Here is a 25,749-nt window from a genome sequence, read left to right as displayed (position 1 = left end):
GTTCTATAAATGGGTATTGAGAGTAATCAACACATTCATGGCTCCGCACAGGCCGCTAAACACCATAGCAACAGAGGAAGCGTGATTGCTGCCCGCCGGGCAGTTTCCCCAGCGGTGCGCTCACGCCACGTCCTTGGAGACAGCCCGGACAGGTGTGGCCGCAGCCACCGTAAGGAGTCGGGGCCAGGTGGGGATGTGTGAGTGTGGGGGGCCCGTGCTCCCCAGCCGAGCTAGTCTCACCCCAGACACCCCCAGCTCAGGCTGGGCTAAACGAGAGGACGGGAACTGGCGTCCCCTCTCCCTGCAGACCAGAAGTCAAGGGCAGCCGCTGGGGTGGTGGCCCCTGCACCCTGTGGGGGTCTGTGAATGCTCCTGGGGAATCCACGAGTGCAGCAATTTCTGGAAATGAGTGCAAAGTAGCTGAGAACCAGCCCAGCTCTCCTAGGCCACCTGGTCGGAGGCAGGAAATCATCCCCAGCCTCAGTCGGGTTTGACAGTGACTGCAGGCACAGCTCCGGGTTAAAACCCCACGACCAGGGGGATGGGAGTAGCCCATCGGCTTCCAGGGACGTCCTGCGGCCTCACCCACCTGGGCCACGTGCTGGCCGTGGGGGGAGTCCTGGGTCCCAGGGGATGTGGGAGGGGAGCCGCTGGGAGCCACAGAGTCTCCCCCTCGCAGTCCTGGAATGGTCTGTTCCTTCTGGAAAGAGAGGAAAAGAGCGAGAGTGCATGGCGGGGGCGTGGCGGGGAACGGGCTGCTATTTCCCTGCAGTGACCAGGCCATCTGTAGGCTCACAGCCTCCCGGGAGAGGCCTCGGTTTGTGGTTTAATCCGCTTCAAGTCTGGATGTTTTTGAAGGAGTTCCTATGCTCCAGGTGATTTGGGAGCTTTTTTTTTTTTTTTTGCATCTTTGAAGGATAATCTGGATGCTAGAGGTTTGCTCTTGGCTTCTCAAACAGTTTGTTCCCATAGTTACAAAACACTTACACTCTTCCCTGTCCCCCGTCAGCATGCTGGCGGTCAGGATGGACTATCCCGCTTTCCAAATTTGCAGACCTTCTTACTAGATTGTTAGAAAGCTGGGGGACCACCTATTTGCAAGCTAGCTGGCAATCTTAATTTTGATTTAAGTATTTTGCAGGAAGCAAGAGAAAAGATATTTGCACTATCAATTGCAAATATCAAAGCACAATCCCCAAATACATGGCAATAAGCAGGGAAAGGGCTGGAATGCAGAGAGATCCAGCTGTCCCCACTGTGTCTGGGGCGTAGGGAGAGGGGTCTCCCCAACCCGGCCTCCCTCCCGCAGCCCAGCTCCTGGCTTTGAGAAAGGAGGCACCATCAGGGAGGTGAGAACTGCAAGGTCAAGGGCGAGGCAGCAGAGCTCAAAAGCTGGACTCAAATCCTTTTCTTACTTGCTGTGTTCTTTGGGTGATTTATTTTCTTTGAGCTGCAGTTCCCTTATCTGCAAAACCTGCACCTTTCACGGGTTTGTTGAGAGGATAAAATGAGCTCTTTTAGTGCGGTGCATATGACACACTCAATAAATGACCGTCTCTTCCACTGGCGCCGTTGTTCCAAAAGGTCGTCAAAGGATGCTGAGCTATAGATGTGTGTGGTGGATATGCAGAGTTCCTTCATGCATCAAAGACGACGATGAAACAACGAAAGTATAAAAAATGTACAGAGCCCCTGATGTAAATTAGGTTGCATTTGTGCCACTCAGTGAGCGAGGCCCAATGTATACTGGTTACGAGTGATGGTTCTGGAGCCAGAGCACGGAATTCAAATCGCGGCATTGCCCAGGGATGGATGAGCCATCTGGGGTAATTCACCCAACCTTTATGTGCCCAGGTTCCTTGTCGGTGAAGTGGAGATGGCAGCAGTGACTGTCCTCACTGGGCAGGGAAGAAGACGCATGCACTGGCAGATGCCCCGGGCTGACCTGGTGGGCACGCAGCGCCGTGTGGAATGAGTGGGACCCGCTGGGCCGGAAGCAGAGGACAACCTTACAATGAAGATGTCCAGTCCCACATGATAAAGTACTGAGCTTCACTTAAAGAGTCTCTCTCTCCTAGTTTACGCCGGCTTAACAGTGGGTTTATAGCCTTTGTTAGAAGGTTGATGATTGACAAGAATAACAAAATTGATTTTCCATTTCCTCTTGGGATAGACCACAGGTCTTGAACCTGGCGTGGAGTTGGTGCCCATTGGGCTTCACTGAAACTGAGATAAAGACTCTCATTTTTAACACTGTTACATATGCAACAAATACCAGCATTGTAATTATCCAAATATGTTGTGCTTAAATGGAAACTTCGGAGTTTCTTCCTCATCATCAGGTGTTGAATCTAGCAAGGCATGTGGAGATACTAATTTTCACCTACCATAATCACCCACACCCTTTCTGATATGGGGTTGCCAGAATTAGCAAATAATTCTGCTAATTAACTGGACATCTAGTTAAATTTGAGTTTCAAGTAAACAACAAAACACTTTTAGTTTAAGTATGTCCAATGCAGTATTTGGATACACTTATACTAAATATTTTTACTAAAAAATTATTCATTATTTATCTGAAATTTAAATGTGACTAGAAGTCTTCCATTTTATCTGGCAACCATATTCCAAATAACTCTTTTATCTGAGGAGGTTTGTATTTTTTTTTTAATTAGAGAAGTTGTAGGTTTACCAAAAGATCATGTAGAAAATACAAAGTTCCCATATATCTGCCCCCATTTTTCGCATTTTGCATTACTGTGGTAGCTTTGTTACAACTGATGATTGTAGTATTAACAACAGTTCATATTTTACTTTAGGGTTCACTGCTATCTACACTCCTATTTTTATTCTACCAACATAAACACAATCTAATATTTCTTCTTTTAAATACGTTCAGATATATGATTTATGGTGTAAATTATGTTCACAAGGTTAAATTACAATCACTGCTATACATTACCAAAAGTTTTCCATCACCCCAACAGAAACTCTGCATGAATTGAGTATAAACTGCCCGCTCTTACCCCCATCTCCATCCCAAACCTGGGAACACGTGTTCTAGTTTCTGACTCGATGAATTTGCTTACTCTAATTATTTCCTACCAGTGAGATACACATTCGTCCTTTTGTGTCTGACTTATTTCAATTCAGCACGATGTCTTCAAGGCTCATTCACATTGTCGCATGTCCTTTCATAGCTGAGTAATAGTCCATTGTGTACGTATATCACATTTTGTTTATCCGTTCATGCATTAATGGATGCTTGGGTTGCTTTCATCTTTTAACAATAGTGAATAATGCTGTTATGAACATTGTACAAATATCTGTTTGAGGTCCTGCTTTTCATTCTTTTGGGTAGATACCTAGAAGAGGGATGGTCTGGCCATAGGTAATTCCATGCTTAACTTTCTGAGGAACTGCCAAACTGTCTTCAGTCAGGTCAGGATCAGATGACTGTTTTTTGCTTTTTGTTTTTCATTCAATTGTGATTTTCCAAGTTCTTGTTATGGTGGCTGTTCTTATATTGTATCCATGACATTTGGATTATTATCTGGGTTATATTTAAAGCTTCTTTTTATTGTAGTAACATATATACACCTTAAAGTTTCCCTTTATAACCACTTTCAAGGATACAATTCAGTTTTATTAATTAAAGTCATGAGATTGCAATATTATCCCCTATATCCAGTCTCCAACTTTTTCATCACCTCAAACAGGAACCCGGCACCCATTAGTGGTAATTCCCTCTTCCCACCCCACTCCTGGCCCCTGGTAACTAGAATCAACTATTTGTCACTAGATCTTTGCTTCTTCTAGGTATTTCAAATATGTGAGATCATACAATAGTTGTCTTTGGCTTTTTAACTCAACCTGAGGTCTCCAAGGTACATCCATGCTGTAGCATGCATCAGTAATTCATTCTTTTTTTGCAGCTGGATAATATTCTTTTGTGTGCATACCAAGAAGTGGGATTGCTGAGTCATACGGTGATTCTATGTTCAACCTCCTGAGGCACCGCCAGACTGATTTCCAGAGTGGCTGCACCATTTCACATGAATGTGTAAGGTTCCAATTTCTCCACATCCCCACCAACATTTAATTTCGATGATATTAATTATAGCCATCGTAGTGGGTATGAGGTGGTATTCTTACTGTGGCTTTAGTTTGCTTTTCTCTGATGACCAATGATGTTGAGCATGTTTTCATGCTCTTATTGGCCATTTATATATCTTCTTTGGAGAAATGTCTGTTCATGTCTGTGGTAGTGAGGTTCAGATGTCAGCTTGGCCAGGTGAAGGTGCCTAATTGTATTGCCGTGGACAGGAGCCAATGGCATGTGAACCTCATCTGTTGCTGATTACATCTGCAGTCAGCTAGGAGGTGTGCCTGCTGCAATGAATGATGTTTGACTTCATTGGCTGGTGCTTAAATGAGAGAGCTCAATGTAGCACAGCCCAAGGAGCTCAGCAAACCTCATTCTGGCACTCAGAGCTCAGTCCAGGCCTTTGGAGAAAGGAATCACCCCAGGGAAAGTTGTTGGAACCCAGAGGCCTGGAGAGAAGGCCAGCAGAGATTACCCTGTGCCTTCCCATGTAAGAAAGAACCTCAGTTGAAAGTTAGCTGCCTTTCCTCTGAAGAACTATCCACTTTTAACTAAATAAATCCCCTTTTATTAAAAGCCAGTCCATCTCTGGTGTGTTGCATTCCAGCAGCTAGTAAACTAGAATAATGTTTAGTTTTTAAATTATCCATTTTTGTCCATTTTTAAATTATCTTTGCTATTTGTCGTTTTATCATTGAGATGTAACAATATTTATATATTCTGTACATTAAGCCCTTACTGGTACATAGTTAGCAATTATTTATTTTCTTCCATTCTGTAGGTTTTTTCATTTTCTTGATAGTGACCTTTGACATAAAAAATTTTAATTTGGTGAAATCCAATTTATCTCTCTTTCCTTTTGCTGCCTGTGCCTTTGTGTCATATCTCAGAAATCACTACCAAATCGAAGCTTATGGATGTTTCCCACCCTCCATGTTTTCTTCTAGGAGTTTTATGGCTTTAATGCTCATGTTTAGGATGTTGATCCATTTAATTTTTGCAAATGTATATCCAGTTTTCCCACCACTATTTATAGAAGGGCCTGTTCTTTCTCCAGTGAATATACTTTGTACCCTTGTCAAAAATCAGTTGGCCATTGATGTTTGGGTTTATTTCTGAACTCTCAATTTTATTGTATCAGTCTATTTGTCTATCTTTACACCAGTACCATATTGTTTTGCTTACTGTGATTTTATGGTAAGTTTTTAAATCGTAAAGTTTGAAACTCCAGCTCTGTTCTTTCTTTGCAATATTCAATTGGCTAGTAGTAGCACCTTGTGATTCCATATGAATTTGAGGATTGGCTTTTCCATTTCTGCAAAAAAAAAAAAAAGGCTGCTGGGATTTTGATAGGCATTACATCAAAACTGTAGCTTGATTTGAGTCATCGTGATATCTTAATAACATGAAGCCTTCTGGTCCATGAATTCAAGGTGTCTTGCCATTTATTTAGGTCTTCTTTAATTTCTTTCAGCTGTGTTTTGTAGTTTGAGGCATCCAGGTCCTTTCCCTCTTGGTTGAATTTATTCTGAGTATTTTATTATTTTAGGAGGTATTGTGAATGGAATTTTTTAAATTTCCATTTCACAATGCTCTGTGCTCGTGTATAGAAACAACTGACTTTTGCATGCTAATCTCGCAGCTTGCAACTTTCAAAATTTATTTACTAATTCTACTGGTTTTCGTATGAATTCTTTAGGAATTTCTATATAAAGTATATCACCTATGAATAGAGATAGTTTTACTTCTTCCTTTCCAGTATGAATGCCTTTTATTTCTTTTTTCTATCTTTCTTTTTTTTCCCCCTAATTTTTGTTCTGGCAAGAACTTCCAATGCAATAACAGTGTGGGAATAGCAGTTATAACACTACTGAATAACACTAGTGAAAGTGGGCATCCTTGTCTTGTTTTGACCCTAGAGGGAAAGCTTTCAGTCTTTCACTGTTAAGTATGATGTCAGCTGTGGGTTTCTCATATATGTCCTTTATCATGATGAGGAAGTAACCTTTGACTTTCATTTTTCTGTGTATTTTATCCTTAAAGGGTGTTCTGTTTTGCTCAATACCTTTTCTGCATCATGCAAGGGTGATTCAACATAAGAAATTCAGTCAATGTAATATACCTGCATCATGAAAATGAAGGCACTTACATTTATTTTTTTTAGTAAGCAGTCACCCTGCTTAGTTTTTTACAAGCAGGTCCTAGCTTAATTTTGTGTACTGTGGTTGCAATGACAATTTAATGTTCTAAAACTTCACAGTGGTGTTTGGGTTCATTTATTTAGTGGTGTCTTGGAGCTTCCACTGGTCATTGTTAGTGCTGCTTTAGGAGACAGGAGCAGCTTCTGAGACCAGGCTGCCCGGTGGTTGTCGGTGGGGAAAAAACTGTCCAGCCTGAGAGGACAAAGAGGCTTCCTGGGTCAGCTGCCAAGTGCCTCTTTGCCAAGTCCCTATTGCTTGTGTCCTAGCTGTCCAGTGACTCTGGGGAGGGGAAGGGAGTCCCAGGGCTGACGGGAAAGAAGGTGCTTCCTCTGGTCATTTATTGCCAGGGGGGTTTCTGATTGACCCCTCTTACCAGTGCTGTTGCTGCTGGTGGTGGTGCTGGTGGTGGTGGTGGTGATGGTGGTGGTGGTAGTGACGGTGATGCTGGTGGTGGTGGTGCTGGTGGTGCTGGTGGTGGTGCTGGTGATGCTGATAGGGTGGTGGTGGGGTGGTGCTGATGAGGTGGTGGTGGTGCTGGTGACGGTGGTGGTGATGCTGGTGGTGGTGGTGGTGCTGGTGGTGGTGGTGGTGGTGCTGGTGGTGGTGGTGCTGGTGGTGGTGGTGCTGGTGGTGGTGGTGGTGCTGGTGCTGGTGGTGATGGTGCTGGTGGTGCTGGTGGTGGTGGTGGTGATGGTGGTGGTGGTGGTGGTGCTGGTGACGGTGGTGGTGGTGCTGGTGCTGGTGGTGGTGGTGATGGTGGTGGTGGTGGTGGTGGTGGTGCTGGTAGTGCTGGTGGTGGTGCTGGTGACGGTGGTGGTGGTGGTGGTGGTGGTGGTGGTGGTGGTGCTGGTGACGGTGGTGGTGGTGGTGGTGGTGCTGGTGCTGGTGGTGGTGGTGGTGGTGGTGGTGATGGTGGTGGTGGTGCTGGTGATGGTGGTGGTGATGCTGGTGGTGCTGGTGGTGGTGCTGGTGATGCTGATAGGGTGGTGGTGGGGTGGTGCTGATGAGGTGGTGGTGATGGTGGTGTGGTGGTGGTGCTGCTGGTGGTGGTGGTGATGGTGGTGGTGGTGGAGGTGGTGGTGGTGGTGGTGGTGCTGGTGATGGTGGTGGTGATGATGGTGGTGGTGGTGGTGGTGCTAGTGGTGGTGCTGGTGGTGGAGGTGGAGGTGGTGGTGATGATGGTGGTGGTGCTGGTGGTGGTGCTGGTGGTGGAGGTGCTGGTGGTGCTGGTGATGCTGGTGGTGCTGGTGGTGGAGGTGGAGGTGGTGGAGGTGGTGGTGGTGGTGCTGGTGGTGCTGGTGATGCTGGTGGTGGTGGTGGTGCTGGTGGTGGTGCTGGTGATGCTGATAGGGTGGTGGGGGGGTGGTGCTGATGAGGTGGTGGTGATGGTGGTGGTGCTGATGGGGTGGTGGGGGGGGTGGTGCTGATGAGGTGGTGGTGATGGTGGTGATGACAGTGGTGGTGGTGATGACAGTGGTGGTGGTGATGATGGTGGTGGTGGTGGTAGTAATGTCCCTTCAAGCTAGGGGAGCAATGAGCCTATTGGGCACCTTCTGTTCCTAAGCTGGGGTCGGCAAATCCAGGCCTGGGTGGCTTCTTCTGTTGTAGGAAGGTTTGTGAAATGCCCTATCTACTGCTGCGGTGTCATTCGCCCAATCCTGGGGTCCCTAACCAGCTCACCTTCCTCTTTCTACCTTTTAAAGTTGTCCTTTGGTTACCCCTTGCATTATTTTCAGAGCTTATATAGTCGTACTTAGAGGAGGAGCAGAGAGAAATGAGTCTATGCCATCTTGTCAGGACAGGAAGTCCTCCTTGTGCTCCTTCTTACAAAGAGTGAACAATTTTCCAAAAGCCAGCCAGCAGACTTTCCCTTCAATATCACTGGCCACCATTGCGTGGACTGTATACCTGAAGCAACAGCAGAAAGAGGAGTAGGAGTACCATGCCTGGCTTATGAAAATTAACTTTCCCTAGCGGGTGTCCAGTACCTCCACAGAAGCAAGGTTCCACTAGTGAAGAAGAAACTGGAGAGTCAAACAAAAGTTCCTCCCACAGAGTATATTATTGTGCTAGGATGGTGCAGACACAACTCGACATTTACCCTAATAATGATTATTGATGCAGAATCTGGGACAGAGGGGCGACTCTGCTGCCTGTGGATAGAATTTTAGTAGAAGAGAGCACAGAGTGACTTCTGTTCATACCTGGCAGACAGCATTCCAAAAAGTGACACTAACTATCTGAATTAGTTTGCTAAATGCTTCCAGAATGCAATATACTAGAAATGGAACAGCTTCTATAAAGTGAATTTATTACGTTGCAAATTTATAGTTGTAAGGCCATGAAAATGCCCAAATTAAGACACCAACAAGAGGTTACCTTCACTCAAGAAAGGCTGATGCCATCTGGAGCACCTCTGGAGCTGGGAAGGCACATGGCTGGCATCTGCTTGTCCCTTGCTCCTGTGCTCCTTTGCTTTCAGCCTCTGTTTCCTGTGGGAATTTCTCTCTAAGCATCTTGGGCCTTCACTTGGCTCCTCTGGGACACACCTCTGGGTTCTGGCTGGCTTAGCATCTCATAGGAAGACATATGGTGACACGGCTGGGTTCTGCCCATGTCTAGGCATCTGCTCTCTCTCTTGGCACTCCAGGCATCTCCAGTCATCCATGTCTCTGTCAGCTCTGAAACAACTGCTCTCTAAGCATCTGCATCTGAGGTTTTTCCAAAATGTTCCCTCTTTTAAAGGACTCTAGTAAACTAATCAAGACCCACCTTGAATGGATGAGTCACATCTCCATCTAATCAAAGGCCACACACATATATCTCCATGGAAACAATCCAGTCAAAGTTTCCCACCCTAGACAATAGGTCTGGAGTCACAAGATTGGATCAGGATTAAAATATGGCTTTTCTAGGGTACATGATAGTTTCAAAACGGCACACTATCCAGGACTTCCCTTAGGGAGACACACCTACATCCCATCCACACATTTGTTTTGCCAGACCCTGCCCACAACACCTGTGTAAAATCACTCGCAGGTAAGTGCTGGTATTCATGCCAAATGATGAAACACTATTTCAGACACCAGCATGTTGCTTCAGCCCCAAATCTATTGGATAAATTTTTAAAATTGCTTTTTGAAGCACAACGGAGTGTTAGTTGTCTGGTGGTGTCCAGCAGGAAAGAGTCAAACACTGTGAATATCTGGGTAATCAAGGCCAGTGGTTACAGTTCTAAGGGGTTTTGGTACTTTATCTCAATCCTCACTGCTTTTACTTAAATAATGAACTATGCTCAAAAATACATGGAAAAAGAAACCAAGTTATAGCAACAAGATCTACAATTCCACCATGTATTAATGCTAATTATATTAATTAATTAATGCTAATTCTTCTTCTGAATATAATGGATTTTTAAAAATTCCACTGGGAAATATAAGCTGCTTTCCCTCATCCGCTTACTTACAATCTGTTTTTCAAAGCAACAGCTTATTTCAGTTAGAAAGTGAAATATTAACTTCCAAAGTGTGAACATGCCCAACTACTGAAACATTTACACCAGGGGCATTTTCTTGGTGACTGAATTATTTTTAGGACTACTGAGGCAGAAAGAAGCCAACGACTCGCGTGAAGCCACACGGCCCTGGGCGCTGGGCTGGGATCTGGCACGGCGCTGGTCTTGCTCACCTGTCCAGGCCCTCCGCAGCCCTGCCAAGCAAGGCCAGTACTGGCAGACAAGTCCCAGTGTAAACGGAGTGAGATCAGTCTGAGTATCTTGACTAAAATGTGGAATAAGTTTAAGGTTCAGTACTCCCTTATCAACAGGACATAAATACCTGTTTTTCAAAAAAGAAAAAAAAATAGATATCTTTTGAAACATCCCTTGTGAGCATATGCAACTTAGACTGTGTTTCCTGTAATGACAAACATTTGGTACATGACTGGAAGCAGAAATCTGCCTACTTTATGGATGGGTTCGGGCCTGTCCCACTTCCCTGAAAGAAGGCAGCCCGTTCCTGCCACTCCTGACAATAGATAAGCAACGATTATCTCATCTTGTGTTCCTTTCTCCCCTTGCTAGTGTGAAAAACATCCAGTTCTCGCTTTTTACACTACGCAAATGATATCCCAACAACATTATAACCACTCAGGACACAAAATAAATATAAGACAATCATATAGATGGCCAACTTGTATAAACAACAATCGCTCTTCTAAATTTGCTCCAAATTTAAGTAGTACAAGCATTTAATTTTTTTTATTCCAGAAGATGAAGAGCCTTTCTCTGACTTCCCTTTCTTTCAATATCTCTAGAACTTTCTGCCTAAATTCAGCAGCCTCTTACTGCCCTGGCTGGAGGCTGCACTGCTTTATTCTGAGGCCAGCGCTCTGGGTCTCCATCCCCTCTGCACTTTCACACATTTACTCTCTACTACCTTTAAATGGGCTCAAGGGATGAGATGACGAACTTCTGGCTCATGGGAAACAGAACGAGGGAAACTCAGAAACCAAAGCTTATGAGAAGCATGGAGGAAACAAGAAATGATAATCTCTCTGCACGATCATTTTGAGAGTGCGAAGTACTTAAGAAATGTAAATCATGGCACAGTATTTAATTAACCCCTTCAGAGAAAGGACAGACAGAGGAGGGAAAGATGGACATTCGGGCAGCTCGGACTACAGACAAACCAAGTTTGTTTGGTTTGATCAGCCTTCTCCCTGCTCCCTGAAAAAAATGATAAATTTTAAACTTTGGGCAAAAAATGCCATTTATTATAGAGAAATCATCCCTTTGTTCTTTCTTTTCTTTTTCTTGCTTCCCCTTCTGCTGGTAGCTTCCTGGATAATTTGCCAATCATAAAAAATTTCTTCCAGTTAAGGAGAAATTCAGTACTTTCCCAGCGGGGCTGAAATCCTGTTCATTCTCACACGGCATCCGGCAAGGTCTGCCCCAGTGTGGCCCCTCTCCCCAGAAGCTAAACAGTGCTAAGGTAGAAGAGATTCCACTTGGGCCTCGTGGTGATGGAGTCTCCCTGTAGATATCACCCAAGGGAGAGGTAGGTGGAATGTCTTTGGTCAACTCACCACAGCTTTCGTTTACGTCAGGTTATAATGGGACATTTAACTCCCACTGCATTCTGGGAAAAGAATCCAGCTGACCACAGACCACCAAGTCGCTTTTTGGACTACACTGGAGAGAATGTCCCCTTTCACAGTGTTGGAGGGACCAAATAGGACAGTTACTGCAGCTCAGCTGATTCTGGACAGGGGAGACTTTTGGATAAATAGCTCAGAGGGAGATGATTTAGAGGAATCACTCACAAAATAATCAGATGCAAGAATGAAAGGGAAGAGAAAAAGGGAAATCAGAAGAAAAAAAAAACTCTTGAAAAGGAAACATATGTTCTAGTTAACATGGTAGGTTGACCAGATGCATTTATCTCCTCTTTCACCCAACACCCTGCTAAAATGAGGGCAAAGGATTTTAGAGGCATTGCTCACAGTATCGGAGCAGGATGAGAGGAAAGACAGCGGCAGATGAGGTGTTTCTACAGGCGTGTGGGAGTTGGGGGCAGAGGGAGACGCGGCAATGACTTTGTAGAGCAGAGAGAGGACTTTCGAGGGAGACAGTGATGGGAAGAGAAGGAATTTGTCTCAGGGAGCCCCTCCCGGTTCTGAGCAGGAGGTGAGGACCACTGCCCCCCACCTCTCCATCTCTCAGGAGACAGAAGGTTTATTAAAGGGAGCAGTCCTGCCTTGCAGGACGTGGCGTTCCATGAGCTGCCATGGGAAGTGGGCTCCGGCAGGAGATGCTGGAGACCCCTCGTTGCTCCGGACCCCCCACAGACTCCCTGATGGGCAGAAACCAGGTGGCGGGTGCAGCCCCGCCCCCAGCGGGGGAAAGCAATGGCTCGGCGGAGAGACCCCCGCAAGCCCCCCAGACCGCCCTAGAGCGACACTCAGCAGCCCACAACCATCATCCACGTGTACAAATAAGACTCAGTCATAAATAGGAAAGCACAGTCAAGCATCACCAAAAATTTAATGAAAAAAAATAACTCAGAGGAAATAGTCAATGAAGATTGAAAAAAAAATCCATATTAATATCCTTAGAGAAAAAAGTGCTGAATTCATGAAACAAGAATAGAATGAGTATATATATAAAAAAATAAATAAAAGCACTTGGAGTTTGTAAATATGGTAGTTAGAATAAAACAAAATTTCCATAAAATGTCTGAAGAATAAAGTCAAGAAAAAGTTCTCAGAACTAAAAGATAAATGCCTCCAAATGTAAAAGGCCTTTGAGTACCAGCAGCATGAAAAAATAATAATAATGAATGACTACATCAAAGTAAACTACTATGAAATTTCAAGAGAGTTGTCCCTAAATATCCTGAATGGAAGACAGGGTTGTCTGTGAGCTGATAATGGGTGAAACTGAGTGGTGGGGTGAGTTACATGGGAGCCTATTAAACTATTTTGTCTATTTTTGTTTATATTTGGACAAAGCAATAATGAAAGAAAGTGGGTGAATCAGGAGTTATGAATATACACTCTGATTTACAAACCCGGGCAGTGGCTGAAGGAGTGGCTAGCTGAGAGGCCCCAGTGGCAAGGGGATAGCCCTGGGACCGGGGCTCCGAGGCTGTCCGTTGTTGTCTGTTCGATGTCTTAAGTTAGGTATCCGCTTCCCTTGAAAATAGAAGAACTAGAGAACTCCTGAGTGGAAACTTACATTTAACCTATAATTTTATACCCAACCAACCCATGAATAGAAAGGTAGGAGGAGAACATTTGGGGCATGCCAGGAACGAAAACCTCTGCTCCATAGGCACCTTTTTAGGATGCCACTGAAGGATGTGCTAGCTCCTAGAGAAGCAATCCAAGAAGGAGAAAGCTATGGAATCTAAGAAATGGGGGTCCTAACTAAGTGAGCAGCAGAGAGAGATCCCGGGGCTGTCTGCTACCTAAGAACAGCCTGCCCAGGTGCTCTGTCACTGCAGACCCCACCCCTGCCTGCCCCGCCACCCTTCTCCCCACCAGGCTTGAGGGAACAGGTAAGGAGAAGCCGGGGGACACAGACGGGGTTTGGGCACTGACTGCCTGGCACGGCATCCACTCCGGATAAGGCATCTTCCCCCAAGCCCTGGCCAATGGGTCCCTGGCCAATGGGTCCCTAGCCTTCGGGGGACTCACAGCCATTGGAGTTGCTTTCAGGGAAGAGACAGAGGTCTCAGCCCCTGGCTGTATGTCTGCCCTCGAGCAGACTTGCCCAAGCGCCAGTGTGATCACGGAGAGACAGAATGGAGAGAGGGCAGGCGGAGTGTCTCTGGAGCAGCTGCCTCCCTGCGCTGGCCCTGAGGGGGCTGCTGCACTTCCCGAGGCCCACGGGCCTCCAGGAAACATAGCTGAGATTGAACCTGCAGATCAGTGCCACGGGCAAAGGAGGCTCTGGGCTGCTGGAGGCGGGGGTGAGTGTGGCCTCGGGCAGCAGGTCCAGCATCCTGCAGGAACTGGGGGTGGATTAGGGACAGGCCAGGCTGGAGTCAGCTTTCCCTTTAGGGAAGTGGGCAGTATGACCCCTGTGCTTAGACCCCTGTAGGGGGGATAAGCTGTGTTGGCACAGTGAGCGGCAGGCCCAACCCAGTATTAGACTTTAGACTCGCGTCTCGTAAAATCATGATCAAGCCAGGGCTTTGGTGAAGGTCGTGGTTTCCCCAACTAAGGAGACTCCACAGCAAAGGAGAAACCAGAAGCATTACATCCACGAAGGAAAGGTAAAGGAAAGCCCTTCCCCCAAAGAGGAAAGTAAAAAAGACAACATGCATATTTTGTACTGTTTGACCTCATTATTTTTGCAGGAGGAAATCTTTTGTAAATACAAAACCTGAACAAGCTGGGAAGTGCAAGATGGAAAGGCAAATTGATGTAGGAAACGCACAGTGGGACATCCTGGGAAAAGGTGCGCATGCTTCAGGTGAGTGTGATGTTGTGTGCGCCACAGGGCTGAGGAGACCCAGAGGACAGTAGAGTCCCAAGGATTTTTAAAGGAAACACTGTTTAAAAGAGATGACCAGGACCTAAGTAGACTGTCCATCTTGAAATCAATACCTGTACTGGAACAAATCACCAAGCAATCCATTGGCAATCAACTAGGAAGGCCGAAGATACCAGGAAGAAGGCAGCAATGGGCTGGCCTAGCTCAAGCGCCCATCCTGCCCTAGGAACAAGCAGTGCAAGGGGCCCCAAGGATGTGCTTGTGGTCACAAGAAAATGTTGCTCATGTAAAAAGGAGCTATTAGAGTATTATCATATATCCCTCAAGTTCTTATAAAGAGTGTATATAGACATGGAATCTATTTCAGCAAATCCTTCCAAATGTGGAAGATGGAACAAAACACATAGATAATAGATATGGAATTTAAAGAGCAAAACCCAAGCAAGACTACACTTGAACAGCTGGAGGCAAAGAGGATTCTAATACCAGATAGGAGGTCACCAGAGCTCCCAGTCATTCCACCGCTTGTTTTCTACCCAAATCTGGCGACATCTACAAACACGCCTCTAACCATTGCACTCTGGGGAAGAGAAGGCAAGGCCCGAAGAGAACGTCTGAGAAAAACTGCCCTTGTAGCATTTTTGTTATTCTGTTTAATAACAACCACAAGAAAAACAATGGCTAAAATTATGTGACCCTGTTATCTGCCAAGAACTGTTCTAGGCACTTTAATTAGCTTGCATAATCTGCAAACAACCCTATGAAGGTGAGACTTTTTTATGATCTCTAGTTTACAAATTAGGAAAATGAGGTCCTGAGAAGTGAAGTAGCTGGACTGAGACCACATAGCTAATAAATAACAGCTAGGAACATAGTTTGCCAAAGAGAAGCCATGGAACTTCCTGTTCTTTAAAGCAACATTTCTCAAATTTTTGTTCACATGGCATGATGAATTGTTAAGGTGTCCAACCAAACATGATTAAATGAAACATTTGTTCTAAGTCACATCATACACTTGCTTTTACTAATTTCTGCTATTACAAGTGGCCAGTAAATGAAGAGGAATTCAGAAGACTTTTTATGGGAGAAAGACAAAATGTAAAGCCTTTTAGACTCTTACCTGTTTTTCTCTACACATGGGCACAATCAGGCCAACTCGCATTTCAGCAGGAAGATATACTGCCCAAACATGGGCAGTAGCATTGTGACCTGGAAGCAGAGCCTAAAAACAAGGCTTTTAAAATCTGGATTTGGAGAGAGAGACTAATAATGTCTCTGCAACTCGTAACCTCTCCTAATAAAGGAGCTGAAGGCCTCTGGTAGAAAATACAGAGGCAGATTCTAGAAAGAGGAAACACAAGAGCAGGCGAAGCCCAACCTCAGGCCAGGCCTGAAGTGCTTCCCTTGTGGACTCTGGCTTGGGGATCCCCTCAGATTCTGTGTCTCACTGTGTGCGTCTAGTCATGCTTCAGTTTCTAAGTGCCTGGGTGGCTAGGCCACCCCCGGAGGGTCTTCCAACTCCTGGCCGGTGCTTTACTTGTCTGCATGATGGCTTACAGTAAAGCAAACCCGCAGGCACTATTACAAAGGGGAGAGAGAAGTCATGGGTGGACACATTCATCTCAGCCTGTGTTCTGAGGCCCAGAGTGGGGAGACAGGGTCTGAACAGGACTTTTTCTCCTTTGAGTTTCTCATGTCACATGAGAACTTGATGTAAAATGAATACAGTTCTCAACTTAGTCAATGTCTGCCAACTTGAGGCCCTGGGCACAAAGGAAGGCTCCTGGAAAATGCAGAGCCCTGAGCATTAGATGACGGTAGATGACCCCTGGCTTCTCCTGCTCTAACATCTTCACCAGGAAACCTGCCTAGAACTTCTAGGTCTCAGGTGCTGATGACTGGGATGTAGCCAGGTGCAGGAAGAGCAGCCTGTAGGACTTTGAGTATAGGTTCCTAACACAAATCATTGTTCCTCAGGCATAATTATCAGTGCTCCTTTTTTTCCCTATTGTTGAAATGAACGTATTATGTTAAAATCAACATAAGGAAAAGTATTGAGCGGTGTGATAATAGATAACAGTTACCAATTTCTGGGAACCTATGAGGCAGGTATGGTGCATTGCTGTGAACGTTTGGTGACTAAGTTAGGAGGTATTGTACCCATTTCACAGATGAAGCAACTGGGACTCCATAAGGTTCCAGAATTTACTCTGGATGCTCTAGCTAGTCACTCATATTGTTACATGCAGATAGGAACTGGTCTAGCTCCCAATCTTATATTCATTCCAGTAACTTCTGTTGTAAGATATTGTCAAATAAGAGTTGCTAAATTCTGAAAAAATAGGAATACATGGAAAACTACTTTTTCTGGAGTTGAAGAAAATGATATATTTTTGATGGACTTGAAGAAAATGATGTTATAAAACAGTAGGCTGTCTGATTTGAGGCTTAGATGAAATGGACACAGTTCTCCCTCTTTCTCCTGCTAATCACAGCAAAATTCCCTGGAAGTTTTATACAGAACAAACATGAGAAGTCTCTGAAAGGTGGAGAGAAAAGGGCTGGCTGGCCAGACATGGCTGTGTGTTCCCTGAATTTTCTTATGCCTCACATTTCTGGAGCTGGATACTAGAGAAGTAGGCAACCCAGAAAAGACAACCATCCTGACAAAAAAAGTCTCAAGAGATACCTGTGCTCTCTATCCAAAGGACCAGGAAAGGGGCAGCTTAGGAGGAGAGAAAACTTACGCAGTAACTGCCCACCTCATCCAGTCACCATAAAAAGCACCACAAAGGCTGGGTTGGGGGCCTACACTTGCACCCTTGCCCAGCTGTGATGAGGTGCCCTCAGGACTTTCATTCCACCTGGCAGTGATAAGGTGCCCTCCAGAGTCCAGGGGAGTCATGTGGGCTCCTGGACTACTTCCATCCCCCCAAGCAGGTACATGGGCACACGCCTCTCCCTTGTGTGAGGGAAGGCTGAGAGGAACCACAACTTCCTTCACTGCTGGTTGTAACAAGGCCTCCCTCTGCTCCCCAGCCAGAGGGGTGTTGGGGGGCCTGGTGCAGAGACTGAATATCCACCCCTTCCAAGCAGTAAGGAGCTCCCCCATCCATTCATTGGATGCCAACAGAGGCAAAGTATGGGCACCAGACCTTTGCCCCCACCAGGTGGAAGGGGGTATTGCCCTCCTTCCTCTGCCACAAGGCACAAAGGAAGCCTGATCAGACAGAAGCTAAATGAGACCCAGAGTCTCAAACATAATGCTAAAAATGGCCACATTATAATTTTTAAAAATCACTCCTCACACCAAGAAACAAGAACATCACAACTTGAATGAGAAAAGACCATCAACAGATGTCAATACCATGAAGACACAGATGTTGGAATTTTCTGACAAAGGATTATAAATTAGCCATCATAAAAAAAGATGTTCATTGAGCAATTTTTAACAAACCTCACTGAAAAATAGAAAGTTGCAGTGAGGAAATAGAAGATGCAAAGACCCAAATGGAAATTTTAGAACTGAAAAAATACAATCATTGAAATAAAGAACTCAGTGAAAAGATGCAATAGTGAAATGGAGATGACAGAGAAATAATCAGTAAACTTGAAGATAGAACAATAGTAATTATACTATCCGAACCACAGTGGGAAAGTAGTCTGAAAAAAAAAAAAAGAGCCTGAAGGACTTGTGGCGCCATTACAAAAGATCTAATATTCGTGTTACCAGAGTTCCAGAAAAAGGGGAGGGTTGAGAAAATATTTAAATAAATAATGGATAAAAAGTTCCCACATGTAATGAAAGGCATAATTTACAAGTTCAAGAAATTGAGCTAACCTCCAAACAGTATAAACCCAAATAAATCCACATCAAGACACATCATAATAAATTTCTAGAAGCTAAAGACAAAGAAAAAAATCTTAAAATTGGCAAAGGAGAAATAACATTAAAGAGGAAAAACTATTTGAACAACAGTGTATTTCTGATAAAAAACCATAGAGGCCAGAAAGAAGTGTCACAACATTTCTCAAGTGCTGAAAGAAAAGAACAGTCAATACAGAATTTTATATCTGGTGAAATTTTCTTCAGAGTGAAGGTAAAATAAAGATGTTCTCAAAAGAAGAAGAACAAAGAAAAGTTGTTACCTGTAGACCTTCACTAAAAGGATAGCAAAAGGAAATTCTTGAAACAGGGAGGAAATGATAAAGGAACATTAGGAAGGAAAAATATGAGTAAAGAATAAATATGAATAAAATAAAAATAGTCTCCTCCTCTTGTCTAAACTATGTTTGATAATTGAAGCAAAAAGTATAACGTTATGTGATAGAGATCTTAGTTATATAAAGGGTATAGTTAAGAAGATAATATTATAAACACGAGAGGATAAAAAGACATAATCCAAGTTAAGATTTCTCCACATCACTCAAACTGTTGATACCAGTAGGTTGTGTTGTTATGTATATATAATGTAATACCTAGACCAACCACTAAATAATCAAAACAAAGAGATTAACTCAAAAGCTTAATAGATAAATCAAAATAGAATTCTAAAAGATGTTCAAGTATCTTGCAAGAAGGCAGAAAAAAGAAATAAATCAAAAACAAAGAAAACAAAAAATAGAAAGGCAGATTTAAGCCCTAGCATATAAATAATGACATTAAATGTAAATGGCCAAAATGTACCAATTAAAAAGTAGAGACTGGCAGAAAGAATTTTATTAAAAAAAGATGCCACCTATATATAAGGGCATTATGCTGACTGAAATAGAAGCTGACTTCTGTGACTCCATTTACAGAACATTCTTGAAATGACAACGGTACAGAGATGGAAAGCAGATTGCTGATTGTCAGGCATTAGGGATGCTGGAGAAGAGGAGGGAGGTGGGAGCAACTTTAAAGGGTAGCACAACTGAGATCTTTGTGGTGATAGAATAGTTCTCTATCTTGGTTGTTGTAATGGTTAAATGAATTTACACACATTAAAATGACAGAACTCTATACCAACACATTGCACCAATGTCAAATTCCTGGTTTTGATAATGCACTACAGTTAAGTAATCCGTAACCACTGGCAGAAGTGGATAAAGGATATACAGGATCTCCCTGTATTAATTTTGCAATTCCTTATGAATCTATATTTGAAAATAAAAAGTTAAAAAAAAAACCAATAGTGTTCTCACTAGGAAAAGGCACAGAACAGTCAATTAAAAGAAAAAATAAACATACTGACAAGATTAGGTTCTCCTGGTTGAGTATAAAGAAGACATAGAGTTACCACAGAAACAGTAGCTGACAAAACTGAACACAAGCAAACATTGTAGTTTAGCTATAAAAACAATCTACCATGATCTGAGAGTATTTTATAAAAAGTCTGACAAGCAAAGGATGCAGAGAAATGATTGTTTTCTTCTGCATTATTCAGACTTTTTAAAAAAAATACTGTGTACTTGTTTTGATAGAATTCTTGATTATTTCTTTAAATAAATAATGATTTTATAAAAAAGGAGTACTGATTGCTTTCCATGTACAATGGGAAGCAATTAAAATAAGAATTTAGGATATGTCTTCATAAAATTATCATTTGGCATTGCAACCTTGCACAATATAATGCAGTTCCATAACTTTCAAGCATTCAGACATTACCAGGAACCTCCTGCTTCCGTATTCAGATGAAATCATTAACCCGAAAGTCCCAGGCTTACCTGTACTTGCCCACCCCACCCCCACCGCCCCATGGGCTTCTAGCTCTTCACTAGAAGAAATGCCTAATGATGCTCACATAGCCCTCTGCTGGCCCCAGCCACCACGTGCTTCTGAGGCTGGGCCCGGAAGCTGCTTCCCGAGCCCCCCATGCCGATGAGCCTGAGACCACCAGGCTGCTGGGTTTCATGCAGATGGAGGGAAAAGGGCCTCCATGGGGTCATGCCTTGTCCCCTGGCACTGAAGCAGTCCTACTCATTTATTAAATCCTATCTTCTCTGTTATACTACTACTCCTCTTTTTTTTTTCTTTTTTGTGAAAAATAACATATATACAAAAAAGCAATAAATTTCAAAGCAGCAATTAATTGTAGAACAGATTTCAGAGTTTGGTATGGGTTACAGTTCCACAATTTTAGATTTTTAGTTCTAGCTGCTCTAACATACTGGAAACTAAAAGAAATATCAGTATAATGATTCAGCAATCATACTCATTTGTTAGAACCTACCTTCTCTGTATAGCTCCACCATCACCTTTGATCTTTCTCCTGCTCTTTAGGGGTATTTGGGCTATTCCCATTCTAACTTTTTCATGTTGGATGGGCTCTCAATAATATGGGGTAGGGAGATGGAACTAGCTGATGTTCTGAAGAGGCTGGGCCCTCTAGGTTTCAGGACTTAACCTGGTCTAGGGTCCATCTGGAGGTTATAAGGTTCCGGAAAGTTGCCCTAGTGCATGGAACCTTTGTGGAAACTTATATATTGCCCTAGGTGTTCTTTAGGATTGGCAGGAATGGTCCTGGTTAGGGGTTGGCAGGTTATGATAGGCAGCAAGGGCTAACTGAAGCTTGTGTAAGAGCAACCTCCAGAGTAGCCTTTCGACTCTATTTGAACTCTGTCTGCCACTGCTACTTTATTAGTTATACTTCTTTTCCCCCTTTTGGTCAGAATGGAATTTTTGGTCCCACAGTGCCAGGGCCAGACTCATCCTGAGTGTCACCTCCCATGCCACCAAGGAGACTTTCACCCCTGGATGTCATGTCCCACGTAGGGGGAGGGCAATGATTCCACTTGCAGAGTTGGGCTTAGAGAGACTGAGGCCACATCTGAGCAACAAAAGAGTCCTCCAGAAGTAACTCTTAGATGTACCTATAGGTAGGCTAAGCTTCTCCACTACATACATGAGCTTTACAAAAGCAAGCCTCAGCATTGAGGGCTTGGCCTATTGATTTGGGTGTCCCTAATGTTTGACATAGCATTAGGGGTTTAAACTCTAATACTTCATATTTTTTATCCCATCCCTCAAGGGACTTTGCCAATACTTTTTGATTATCTACTTAATATATTCTAGGATGTATCCAGGCATTGCATTAAGCTATACAGGATTAAAGGCCCTCATTCTTATTCTGGGTTCCCTGTATTTTAGTTGTTCAAATGAGCTATACAGACAGGTTGAGTTAGATGATGTGCTACAGAAAATTTGGGTTCCAGACAAAATAAACCTTCTTCCTTTGGTCTCAAAGAGTAGGTGTGGTTCTAAAATACAGACAATGTCTTCCTTACCCCTGTGTTCTGAATTACCTTAATTCCGACCTGATTGGTTTCGTTCTTATCTCTAAATGCCAGGTTATAAATATATAAAACAGCCTCTCAAAATCCAGAAATAATAATTACCACTCTGGACTTCACGGGTCTGCTGTAAGAGTTTACAGTCTAGGCCCCTGTTTTCTTATAAGCATTTCCTAAAAGAGACCATACAGTAATTGTTCTTTCGCTTCTGACTGATTTCGCCTCACCAAACGTCCCACAGGCTCACGCACATCGTCGCGTGCCTTCTTCTTTAATACAAGTGTTGGTTGTGATGATAAAAAATGAAATGTCTACTTGCAAAAAACAGGATAAAAAGGATAAAAGGTACTCAGAGTCCCACAAACCTAGGACTTTGTTCCATTTTGCCTCGTATCGTCACCACTGCCCCTGCCTCCCCTTCCCAGAGCACCACAACTGTGCCGGCTGTGGGGAGCAGGTGACAGGCAGATCCAGAGATGCTCTGGGGGACCTCCCAGCCCACCCGGGCCAGCCGTAGGGCACTCAGGACCCCCCACCGGGTGGGGTCGGCCTTGTCCAAGGAGACTATAGGGGCCAGCGGGGGAGGGCAGGGACTTCACCCTAAACCAGGCAGAGCAGGGAGGCAGAGCGGTTTACCCAGAGTCAGAGGCCATTGAGAGCTTAAGACCCCGGGCATTTTCTTTTATTTATTTATTATCCTCCTCCCATCCGTCACCTCCGATGTGCCCTGGGCTGAAAAGTCAGGCACAGGGCTGAGGCCTGTCCTCAGGGGGGCTCGTCCTCAGGTGGGCCGTCCTCAGGTAGGCCGTCCTCAGGTGGGTTCGTCCTCAGGTGAGTCGTCCTCAGGTGGGCCATCCTCAGGTGGGCCATCCTCAGGTGGGCTCATCCTCAGGTGGGTTCGTCCTCAGGTGAGTCGTCCTCAGGTGGGCTCATCCTCAGGTGGGCTCATCCTCAGGTGGGCTCGTCCTCAGGTGGGCCGTCCTCAGGTGGGCTCGTCCTCAGGGGGGCTCGTCCTCAGATGGGCTTGTCCTCAGGTGAGTCGTCCTCAGGTGGGCCATCCTCAGGGGGGCTCATCCTCAGGGGGGCTCGTCCTCAGGTGGGCTCATCCTCAGATGGGCCGTCCTCAGGTGGGCTCGTCCTCAGGTGGGCTCATCCTCAGGTGGGCCGTCCTCAGGTGGGCTGTCCTCAGGTGGGTTCGTCCTCAGGTGAGTCATCCTCAGGTGGGCTCATCCTCAGGTGGTTTCGTCCTCAGGTGGGCTGTCCTCAGGTGAGTCGTCCTCAGGTGGGCCATCCTCGGGAGGGCTTGTCCTCAGGTGGGCTTGTCCTCAGGTGGGCTCGTCCTCAGGTGGGCCGTCCTCAGGTGGGCTCATCCTCAGGTGGGCCGTCCTCAGGTGGGCCGTCCTCAGGTGGGTTCATCCTCAGGTGGGCTCATCCTCAGGTGGGCTCGTCCTCAGGTGGGTTCGTCCTCAGGTGAGTCATCCTCAGGTGGGCTCATCCTCAGGTGGGCCGTCCTCAGGTGGGCTTGTCCTCAGGTGGGCCGTCCTCAGGTGGGTTCGTCCTCAGGTGAGTCGTCCTCAGGTGGGCCGTCCTCAGGTGGGCTCGTCCTCAGGTGGGCCATCCTCAGGTGGGCTCATCCTCAGGTGGGCCGTCCTCAGGTGGGCTTATCCTCAGGTGAGTCGTCCTCAGGTGGGCTCATCCTCAGGTGGGCTCATCCTCAGGTGGGTTCGTCCTCAGGTGAGTCATCCTCAGGTGGGCTCATCCTCAGGTGGGCTCATCCTCAGGTGGGTTCGTCCTCAGGTGAGTCATCCTCAGGTGGGCTCGTCCTCAGGTGGGCTCATCCTCAGGTGGGCTCATCCTCAGGTGGGCTTGTCCTCAGGTGGGCCATCCTCAGGTGGGCTTGTCCTCAGGTGGGCCGTCCTCAGGTGGGTTTGTCCTCAGGTGAGTCGTCCTCAGGTGGGCTCATCCTCAGGTGGGCTCGTCCTCAGGTGGGTTCGTCCTCAGGTGGGCTCGTCCTCAGGTGAGTCGTCCTCAGGTGGGCCATCCTCAGGTGGGCTCGTCCTCAGGTGAGTCATCCTTAGGTGAGTCATCCTCAGGTGGGCTCATCCTCAGGTGGGCCATCCTCAGGTGGGCTCGTCCTCAGGTGGGCTCGTCCTCAGGTGGGCTCATCCTCAGGTGGGCTCATCCTCAGGTGGGCCATCCTCAGGTGGGCTCGTCCTCAGGTGGGCGCAGAGCGGGGGCCCATGGCTCCATTCTCCATGAAAATCCCGACATGAATGCACGATTGTTGTCGTATTGAACTCACCCTCTCCGAGCTGTCCTCAAACCACCCCTTGGCTGTGGCTCAGGCTCCAAGAATGCACTTGCCAGTGGGTCTCCTGGTTGGGGGAGCTGTCACCCGCCTTCCTAGGGCCTCTGCCGCCCGTGGCTGCCACCCGCGGTGCTGGATTAGCCACCGCCTCAGCCCCCAATGCCTTCCTCGAGGCTTTCCCAGTTCCTTCTGCTCCCTTTTCCAGAGCAGACTTCGGCATGCGTAGAAAGGTCGGACGACCCCACAAAACCTTGCCCACTGGTCTGCCCAGAATTCTCCTTAGTCCTCGGGCTTCGCAGTTCTCAATCATTTTAAACTCCTGAAACGCAGCACTGGAAGGCAGTGTGGGCTGGGGATGACTTGGTAAGGACTGCCAGGTAAAGTGCTCCGGGGGGGGGGGGGCTGTAGATGTGAGGGGCCGTGAGAGTCTGCAGCAGCAGCGCTGAAGGGGGGCAGCTGCTCGACCACATGGGATGTCAGGGCCTGAGGGGGCAGGTCCTCCAGAGGGTGTCACCTGCCTGTGCAGGGTGCTGGCACAAAGTACCTTCTCCTGACAATACCCGGGAGCACTCCTACCCAGGCCAGGGCAGGGAGAGAGCACGGAAACGAGAGTGCAGGTGGGTGTCCCCAGCACTACCTGGGAACACTCCCACCCAGCCCAGGGCAGCAGGGCATGGGGATTACCTCTCTGGGGCTGGTCCCTGACAGCTTGCTGAGCTGGGTGGGACCCCTGGGCTGCTGGGCTCTCTGCCGACCCTGGCAAGCGGTAGAGTAGCCTCTCGTTCATGGGGGACTTCAGGCTACAGGAACGTAACTGACAATTTCTTCTGAGTGGCGAGGAGCAGACCAGTTTTGCCTAAAGAATGACATGCCCACAGCAGCAGGATGATGTTCCAAAACCAGAAGGATCCTGGAGGCCAAATGCCCGGGGCCTGGACAGGGGGCAGGGAGGACAGGACGGGGGCAGGGAGGACGGGACGGGGGCAGAGAGGATGGGACGGGGGGCAGGGAGGACAGGACGGGGGCAGGGAGGACAGGATGGGGGGCAGGGAGGACAGGACAAGGTCACATTTGGAGTAGGACTGCCAATCTAGGGCACATTTATACTAAAGAAGTATTTGTTCATCTGAAATTCAATTGTAAGTGGGTAGCTTGTATTTTTATTTGCTAAATATGGCAATTTTAACCCAGAGTCACTTCTCTTTGTTTTTTTAAACCAGGTTTTCAAAGTGGTGTCTTCTTTATTAAGAGAACAGCTGAAAGCCAGGCCGGGCCACGTGGCCAGCAAAAACTCAGAGCCTTTTCATTTTTCCCTCAGCCGGAGCACGAGCGTCCAGGGCTGGCAGCCCCATGGAGCCCATCCTCAGCAGTGCTCCCTGAAGATGTGGCTCATCGCAAGAATGCTTCTGGGTGGCACCGTCGAGCTAAGTTGGGTCTGGCATTGGGCCTTGGAACTGCGTGGAGCAGCATGGAGCAGTGTGAGGTGGCACGGTGCAGGGTGGAGCGGAGTGGCGTGACATGGAGCGGAGTGGAAGGGCGTGGGGTGGTGTATGGCATGTGGGGCAGTGTGCAGCTGAGTGGAGCGGAGTGGGGCTGTGTGGGGCGGAGTGGGGCAGTGCGGAGTGGAGTGGGGCGGTGTGGGGTGGAGTGGGGCGCTGTGGGGCGGAGTGGGGCGGTGTGGGGCAGAGTGGGGCAGTGTGGAGTGGAGTGGGGCTGTGTGGAGTGGAGTAGGGCGGTGTGGAGTGGAGTGGGGCGCTGTGGGGCGGAGTGGGGCGGTGTGGAGTGGAGTGGGGCTGTGTGGAGTGGAGTAGGGCGGTGTGGAGTGGAGTGGGGCGGTGTGGAGTGGAGTGGGGCTGTGTGGAGT

General features: G+C 46.5%; 1 long non-coding RNA gene across 1 annotated transcript; it reads left to right on the top strand.

The window, feature by feature from the left end:
* The first annotated feature begins 22 nt into the window (after nt 1-22).
* LOC143662498 (uncharacterized) lies at nt 23-25,392 on the top strand. The gene is made up of 4 exons (XR_013165352.1): nt 23-187; nt 1,855-2,042; nt 3,936-4,063; nt 25,204-25,392. It is a non-coding gene; the product is annotated as an uncharacterized LOC143662498 (long non-coding RNA).
* Nucleotides 25,393-25,749: the final 357 nt, after the last annotated feature.

The sequence above is a fragment of the Tamandua tetradactyla genome, chromosome 18 (assembly GCF_023851605.1).
Source record: "Tamandua tetradactyla isolate mTamTet1 chromosome 18, mTamTet1.pri, whole genome shotgun sequence".
NCBI classification, from domain to species: domain Eukaryota; kingdom Metazoa; phylum Chordata; class Mammalia; order Pilosa; family Myrmecophagidae; genus Tamandua; species Tamandua tetradactyla.
This window is presented reverse-complemented; position numbering and strand designations above follow the sequence as displayed.